Here is a 9,027-nt window from a genome sequence, read left to right as displayed (position 1 = left end):
CTACTACCCCAACTGAGCCCTTTTTGAGGCTCCTTGACCTAAAAAGCTGCATTGAGCACACTTTCCCGCTATCCTTGGGCTGTCCGATTCCTTGGCACCCGCCCTAGCCTTCTGCACTGCACTTGCCTACTGCCTGTGCCTGGCATAGATCATCTCCTATCTCAAACCAACGTTGGCTGCACCAACGTCCAAATTCCAACAAGTAAGTGTATACATCATTTTCTTGAACCTATGAGAAGGTGATATGTCCATTGCACATGGGAAGAGGAAATTTAGATTTCTTTGCAAGAACTATTGGGGTTATACAAGCATTTCCATTGTCACTAGCTCTCTCTGGTCTATGCATGGATCAATTGGAACAAATGGTACTTGAATTTATGCAGCAATAAGGCATTGAAGAGGTTAGTATTTGCAATGTGGTAATCATGCTTGTTTTGTTTGCGGATGATAGAGTGCTTATGTCACACACTTTTGAGGATGCATAAAACCTTATGGTTGTCCTTGAGAGACGCTGCTTGCATAGCAGTCTCATTGCAAATGAATCCAAAACAAACGTTAATCTTACAAAGACTTTAGTATGTACAAGAAAATAGGTGAGGAACTCTCTCAACCTCTGCCCACTTACATGCTCACATGATGTACATGCAAGTCCCATAGATATCCTGGTATGATCTGCATAGCTCCATGAAGTGTCGGTCATCATAGAACTAAAAATCCAAAGTGCAAATTCTCTCATTCCAACTTCTAGGCCATGCCTCAACACTAGTAGATCATACATGAGATGCTCAAATGCTAAGAAAATCTACACAAATTACTTGGTTGTACTAACCTCCATAGTGCTATCTGCATGCACTACATCATCAAGACTACTCATCACATATGGGTGTTTTATCACCAACATTAGAATGGCCATGTCCTCTCATCTATAGATTGACTAACTATGTGGCCTTGCATCAACTCAACAACCTCTAGCACGAGCATATGAAAGAAATCCATATCCTCCATCTCTATCTCTACCTTTAGGGAGAGAATTTTCTATGTCTCTTTTTGCACAGTCTTTGTTGACACCTGTTGTGTCTTACTTGTCGCTCCACCTCTATCTCTATATAGTCTACTAATATATCTTGCATAGATATATGCTCTATTTTGTGAGCATGGTGGAGTTAGATATCAAATGAGACATGTCTCGTCTGTCACTCAACGCATGCCAACAAAATCATGATTATGTCATCTTTTATTTTAGATACATGCATAGGGTATACCAAGTCTCTCTCGGCTCTTTAAGAATTATACGACATTCAAAATCTAGTAAATGTCTCATTAAGATCAAACTCTCTCTTCATTGAGGAACATAATATACATGATGAAGTGTATATAATGCACCACTGATCAATGACAAGCATACATTCATTCACCCTCTATGTCACATGCCAAACTATCAGCAAGTCACACACAACCAAGTCTCCTACTAGAAAAACTACTAAAATACTCACATCATGGCATGACATGGAAAGTAGCACAGTGATCTAGTAACCAATATGGATAAAATATACCATTGATAGACATGTCTACAAGAGATATACTCGAGGCAAGTGTGGCAGCACCATCCCTAGCATACCAAGCCATCTCTCTAGTATGTATCAAAATCACACTGCATCTTGCCTACATTGATCTTGCTGCCTCATACTTCAAAACCAATGACGCCTAATGTGCCCTGTGTAAAAGAAGAGATAAGAGTCAACTTCTTCAAACTTGTTCATTTCAAAATGCTACTACAAAAAATCATTCGATTTTTAAGATTTTCTTTTGTTTAACATCATTATGTAGAGGTCATCATGATCTTTAATTAAGTCTATAGATCACCATGGAAAAAACCAAGCCATGTAGTAGATAATAAAGGTATTAAGGGATTATGAAGCCCATTTCGGAAAATCTTTTATTTATTTTGATCTTCCTTATGGTAGTTTTTGTTTTCCTCCTTTGATTATATTTTAACCTTTAATGTGATGGTCATCCCTCAAATACGTCCTAGCTCTTTTGGAGTGTCTTGCTCGGTGTTTTGTTAAACTTACATTACGTCCTCTTGTCGTAAATACATAGTTTCTATTTTTATTCTCTTGATAAAATCTTTAACCTCTTATTTGATAATTATAGCTCAAATACCTAGTTTTTTAAAGTGTCTTGCTCGGTGTTTCATGAAACTTAAATTACATCTTCTTCTCTCACCACATATTCACCACCTATGACACAAAGATAATAATGTAATTGTCCAAATTGATCTTTCTTATTACTCATTTTTGTCTGTTATGCACGCCCATTGGTTTATATGTTGGCTACTTGTTTTAGAATTCCAATTGCATTGCTATCTAAGGATTTTCGTGAGGTTCTCTTTTAGATGCATATTGATTGAAAACGTGTCCTATTTGGATACCAAACTAGTCCTATCTCAAGCATAATTATCTTGTATAAACGAAAGACACAAGAGAATATGAAGATTTATTGAACCTTCTAATCTTAACTTTCGGGTGTGCCAAGCTAATGACTGCATGCATTTTTTTGTGGCTCTCTTTGCTGATAAGTCATTTTGATAATTTACTTAAAAAGTTTTCCTTTTAAACTCTAAGTAATTTGATCAAAATTGTGAGGCTGTTTTGGAGACATACACACACACACACACACACGCACACACACACACATATGTCAACATTGTTACACCATGCACTCATTCTCTAAAAAAAATCTTCTCTTGTTCACTCAATTATGCTATGAAGATGTTGATGGTTCTCATGAATTTGAAACTTTCTTCTTTCCCTTCCACTTTTTCTACCATAGTTGACGCCATCTAGACATCCATTTACAATAGTGCATCTCACCCACAATAATTAGGGAGCCCTTGCAAAATTTTTTCTTGGTATACATAGATCAATACCATGTTTTGTTGGAATTGATTAAAAGGGATAATCTAATTGTAGGAGTATGTAAGAGTGTCTAGCAGGGAAAATCTGCAAATGAATCAAGAAAACCTGGGAAATAGGATTCTTCAAGAACGACCTATCCTTGGGAGGGAAGGTGTTTAAAAGTCAATCGCTTCTCATAGTCACACAAATTGGGAGATACTTTTATTTCCTCCATGTCTGGAAGGCAAGGAATGGTCAAATATTCGAGAACACATTGGAGACAGCTATATTCACGAAGATAGTCCAAAATAGTAGGGAGGTGATCATAGCCTCCGGTAAACAGTTTATCTCTGATATGTGGAGCAAGGTTGCTACCGTTATATCACGCTCTCTTGGATAGAAGGGTGGTCTTATCACTTGTATTGGGGTGGCTCCCCCATCAACCGATGTAAGGTTGACCTAGGGAAGCTGTCATGGCTCGAGCATGGTAGGAACTTGTAATTTTTTCATTATGCTAATATAATCTACTTAGGATTGTGAGTTTTGCAAAAAAACAAAAAGGGATATTCTTGTAGGATATGTAAGAGTGTCTAACATGATTGCGATAAAATGTCCAACGTGATTGGGATTAAAGAAGAACGCTTTGCTTAGTGTATGACAAAGTCTCTATTCCTAAATTGCTAACATTTCTTTTTGTAAGATCAAAGCCGGGAATACTTTTCAATCGATTGTAGGCTAGGTTGACATAAACCTTTCTTGAAATCTGCACTACATTCACAAATATTGTCACCACACACTTGTAAAATAATGGAAAGGACTATGAATACTTGGCCATATACCAAAGAGAGAGGGTGATGAGCTTGGACATTGACATTGACAACTGCAAAGAAATTTTTTTGAGACTTAAATAAATCCAAAATTTATTAATCCCAAAGAGAAAAGGCATCTACACACATACACACGCACACACACATGCGTGCATACACACTAACACAAACACAAACACACACTTTTGTTTAGGGCAAGGCAATGAATGGATTGAGAGAGAGAGAGAGAGAGAGAGAGAGAGAGAGAGAGAGAGAGATTGAAATGCATTATCAAGGTGAAGAAGCAAGTAGGGTGGAGATCTATAAACTTGTCATGATAGAATTTTCCTAAATTTGACTACGCCTGAAACCCTTTGCATATGCATGCATCCCCATGACAAAGAGAGTGGGTCGATGAAAAAGACACCCCCTAATATGAAAATTGAGGCTTTAGAATAATATGGTCTCCATTGATAAAGATGCTTAGTAATGAAATAAGGTGCCTAAACATGTTGGTGTGTGAATGAATGTTTACTTACATGGTCTCTTTTAATGAAGAAGATGCTTAGAATTGAAATAGGGCACCTAAAGGCGTTGGTGTGTGAATGAAGGCTTATTTGCAAGTAATTCCTCAACACAGCTCTAGAAGCTTTGGATGGAGGGAGTGAAAGGATTTTCAAGGTGGAACAACTTCTTGAATTCAAAAAAGTCAACTTGACCATCTCCATTCTCGTCCACCCGGGCAATCATGTCCACGCAGGCGTCCAGCTGCCGGGCCTGTGGAAAGCCCAGCGAGCAGAGCACAGTCTGCAGCTCGCTTGGCGAGATGAAGCCATTGCGATCCTTGTCGAACACGTGGAAGGCTGCCAGGAGGTCCTGGTCGACGTCAACGTCGACGGCAGATGAGCTGGCAGTGGCGTCGAACTCCTCCACAAAAGAGCAGACGCTCTCGTAGAGCTGCAGAAACTCATCTTCATCCACGTGGCCCTGCGTCTTGGTGACCAGGCCACCCAGAAGGGATCCAAGAGAATATTCGGAGGTGGGGATTCCGAGTCTGTCGAAGATGCTGGCGATTTCGTTGATGCTGACGTTACCGTCGCCGTTCTCGTCGAAGGTGCAGAAGACGCGCTGCAGGATTTGGTGGGAGGGGGCAAATCTAGAAAGAGGAGAGGGGGAGGGGCAGGTGGAACTGGAGGATTCGTGGGAGCGGGGGCTTGCAGGAGCGGGTGAGCGTGGGCTGGGGGAGCCGGAAGCGGGGGAACGGGGGCTTACGACGCATTCGAAGTGCCAGAGGGCGTCAAGCAAGAAGGGTGCAGAGCCTGCAGGGGTAGCTGCAGGGTCGTGGAAGTTGGCTATTTTCAGTGGCGCAAGCTTGTTCTGAACTCTCTCTGCATATGCAGGCCGTGCCATGGCCTCAATTTTGTTAGCAACGTATTTTTCGCAAAAAGTAATATGTGAGTGTGTTTTGCGCCCAGCCCTTATAAAATCATAAAAAAGCAGCTCCTTTGAAAAAGTAGGAAGCTTCGCAGCAGCAGCGGCTGCAGCGTACTCTACCGTACTTGAGTGTCCGTGTACCAAAAGTAGTACGGTTCAGTGTTAAAAAGCGGCCGGCCCTTGCGGAGCCACTCACTTAAATACTGTTCCCTTGTTTTCACGTCAGTACTACTAGCCGTACACATTTGGTAACTCTTCCCGTGAGTCGAAGTTGCGAGGCAGGTTCTCATGAGATGACAAACTGGAATGTCCAACATGATCAATAATCACAGAAGACAGCGCGATACTTGGAAAACCTACGATTGAGAAATTTTTAGACTGTATTTGAAGGTTTTTATTTGGATAGTCTGATCACACCTTCACTAAAATTTAGAGATAAATCTCAAAATTTAAGGTTTTTTTCAAGCACTGATTATTATCAGCTGAGAGAGAGAGAGAGAGAGAGAGAGAGAGAGAGTGAGTTACGAGTATTAACGCATTGGCCTATATGAGACCAAACTCGTACATACAACCAAGGGAATCTCCCATCTGATAGAAACTGAAAAGTGGGCCTAAAGCTAAAGGCTGAAATAAGCTACCTATCTAACAGACAATGTATAACTCTCTCTATGAAGTGTCTACAGCCTCCCTGTGTGTGTGTGTGTGTGAGAGAGAGAGAGAGAGAGAGAGGGTTTTTCAACACCAAATTCCAATGCTTTTTGTTGTTCCCTTCCTTCCTTGGTCATTTTGAATAGTTTCACTGTTTCACTCTCTCTATCTCAAAGAAAGCAAGTATGGTTCCAAATTCAGATCCTCCTTGATCACATGGGTCATATTCCTCAAGCTTTACCAAGGAAGAAGATCCTATAATTGATACACAATCCTTCACCACTACTTATAATTACCATGCACGACATAGCTAAACGTTTTGTAGACTCACACTTTGATTTCACGACAACACACAATTGCAATTTATTTCCAATTTTTCATTCATAGTATTACGAAAGGACGTTATATGTTAATAATAGCCGACATCCTGACAAATCATCTCTGGTGTGAGAGGGTGTTTCTAAGCCACAAAACATCCTATGATGCCATGAGCTGACTATACTTGAAAGAGTAGCAAAATCATTGAGGCTCCCCTAGAAATACCACAACCAAGTTAGAAAAAAGAAGGTAAAATATTAATAAAGACGCAGAGACCAAAATTTCCACAATGGAGAAGCACTCGACTTACAAATATGTTTGCTTCTTACCATACATTTTACCCGTTTTGGGGTATATTTATGCTGTTCTCTATGGGTGAAAACGTGTGCTACCCTTCAAAAAATACACTAAAATACTTGAAAAATATTCCTAAAATCTTGGAAATTAGAATGGCAAGGATGCCCATCAAAAATCACCCTGTTTACAAGCAATGATCTAGCACCAAGAAATCATTATAAAAGCACAATGAAGGAATCAAGTGTTTCAAGTGTAGGAACATTAATCTATACCCAATGAATGCACTTCCTATCTAGAACTTCTTTACTTTTTTTTTAACAAGCCTTCAAAATGAAACCTCTAAGTTCATTCGTCTCCTAGCATTGGACGTGTCTTTTATGGGCATTTAATCCGTTTTACTTGTTTTTTTAAGATAAAAGTATGAGTTGTACCTCTCCAAAAAATGCATCGGTTCAAGGACAAGAACGGTCCTCTAAAAATCAATTATTATAATGGAAATTACAATATATATAATTATTTCATTTGAGAGGTGACAAAAGCACAAGCAACCAATCATATTGAGCATTCAAGAAATATATAAATAAATACGTGCTCACTATAAGAGCCAAAATTGAGTACCACCCCTATTACCGCGGAATAACAAATAAAAAAGGAGAGAATAAATTATGATGGCAATAATAGGAGCGGCAATGGTTTGTGAGCCATATACGATGCAATAGCAGTCATGGATATATATATGCGACTATTACCACGTATATTGCCGTGCCTATTACTATAGATATTATCGCTATACGGCTACTCAAAAATAAAGGTGCTCATTTTGGCCACCCAATTTTGGATGGCCCAAATGAGCACCTTTACTTTTGACGTGCATAAAACATGTGAAACATCAATTGTTTTTTGAGAAAGTGTACATAAAAAATTAGACAATAGAGTTTGAATATACCTTACCTTGACAATTTAAAGTGCAAAGACCAATAATTTTAAAAAATTACAAATAAGATTGAAATTTTAGTTTGGTTGTATATGCATATGCTAATAGAGTTTTTATTGTGCCACATTGGGACTTTAAGAGAAGACTACAAATACTTTTATACATGTCCAAGTCCTCCTCCTCCTCCTCCTCATCCATAGGTTCGTAAGTTTAATCACCATGACTCTACATTAACCAAAATCAAATTAATCAAATCAACATCTCAAAACTATTAATACAATATGATTCATCTACGCTTACAACCAGTAGATATCCGATCTCTAAGTCGCATTACTCGCAAGAGATGTGATGGTACTACTCTCCATACTTGACCATCTCCCTAGTCAGGCGACTCAGAGTGATATTTTCTTAAGTTAGCAATAACAAAAGAAATTTTTAAACTAAAACCTTTTTTGAACCAGTTTATACTCCAATTAAAAAAATTTAAATATTTGTCCTTCCAAGCTGCGTTGCCTCTTGAACCATAGTGTATAGGAGTTTGTAAAATTGTATGGCCCGAGCTTCATGCTATTATCTATAGCATGAGGCCGTTACAACTTGTTCATGTTGAGCTATATATAGTATCTCTATATATAGCATAAGTGTGGGCTCTCTATATAGCTCCAACACCCCCACTCAAATAGGAGTCCCTAACTGTGGATGAAAAAACCCTTGGGGGTACAAGGGAAAAACCCACAGCATCATATACATGCACTATTATATTAACAATTATCAAAGTTTACAAATTTCATTTTTGAGGAGCTACATCACTCCATAATATACAATGTGCGCTCTCAAGCATCTTTGGAGGTATAATAACCCTATATATACAATTGCATTAATGCAAATTCTTCAATATCTTTGAGCCCATGTACGTCCTGATTGATATGGCTTTTATCCTGTGAACAACACTAACTCAAGAAACGTATCTTTGAGCAACTTCAATATCTTTGAGCCCATGTACGTGTTGATTGATATGGCTTTTATCCTGTGAACAACACTAACTCAAGAAATGTATCAAAACGTGAAGGTTAGAAATAATCATATCGCATTGTCCCTAGCGATGGTTCGTGACGCCGCTCTAGAGACGACAGAGAAACAAATAATGATGACACATATACATATAACAAGAATGTAGTACATCTGTGCAGATAAACACAAGCGAACACAAAAATGATATGAAACAATGTTGTTGTATAATCACAGTTGCCAAATCCCTAATGATGACGAGGGTGCAATAAGAAAATAAAAACAACAACACGAGTGACGACGATGGTGCAACAAGACGATAACAACAATAGCACCAATCAAGAGGACGATAACAGGCTTCCAAGTACACATAAAATTTGTCACATTTCTCATCCTTGATGCCCATAATATTTGCACTTGAAATATGATGAAATAAACATAATACCAATGGTAAGTACGAGGCACCGAGCTCTCTGACAAAATAAAACATAATACCAATGGTAAGTACGAGGCACCGAGCTCTCAAGTACACAAACATAACACCAATGGTGAGTACGAGGCACCGAGCTCTCAAGTACACATACAAGGTCTCTGTCACATCCATCATCTATCACATCATCGAGGAAAGTATTAGTAAAATCATGATGTAAAATTATCGATTAACCAAATATAAGTGACATAACTC

At 38.8% G+C, this 9,027-nt stretch overlaps 1 pseudogene across 3 annotated transcripts; it reads right to left on the bottom strand.

Annotated features, from left to right (window-relative positions):
• Window positions 1-1,527: 1,527 nt before the first annotated feature.
• On the bottom strand, window positions 1,528-5,165 carry LOC147460049 (calmodulin-like protein 2 pseudogene; annotated as a pseudogene). Of its 3 annotated transcripts, XR_015187934.1 has the most exons (3): window positions 4,289-5,165; window positions 3,737-3,777; window positions 1,528-1,714 (listed from the first exon to the last, which is right to left on the bottom strand). The product of XR_015187934.1 is annotated as a calmodulin-like protein 2 pseudogene, transcript variant X3 (transcript). The 3 variants fall into 3 exon arrangements; XR_015187933.1 differs by lacking the exon at window positions 3,737-3,777; XR_015187932.1 differs by lacking the exon at window positions 3,737-3,777 and having other exon boundaries at window positions 4,243-5,164.
• Window positions 5,166-9,027: the final 3,862 nt, after the last annotated feature.

This window comes from Adiantum capillus-veneris, chromosome 4, assembly GCF_014529385.1.
Source record: "Adiantum capillus-veneris isolate H3 chromosome 4, ASM1452938v2, whole genome shotgun sequence".
NCBI classification, from domain to species: Eukaryota; Viridiplantae; Streptophyta; class Polypodiopsida; order Polypodiales; family Pteridaceae; genus Adiantum; species Adiantum capillus-veneris.
Note: the sequence above shows the minus strand (reverse complement) of the source record. Positions and strands in the feature narration are given on the sequence as shown.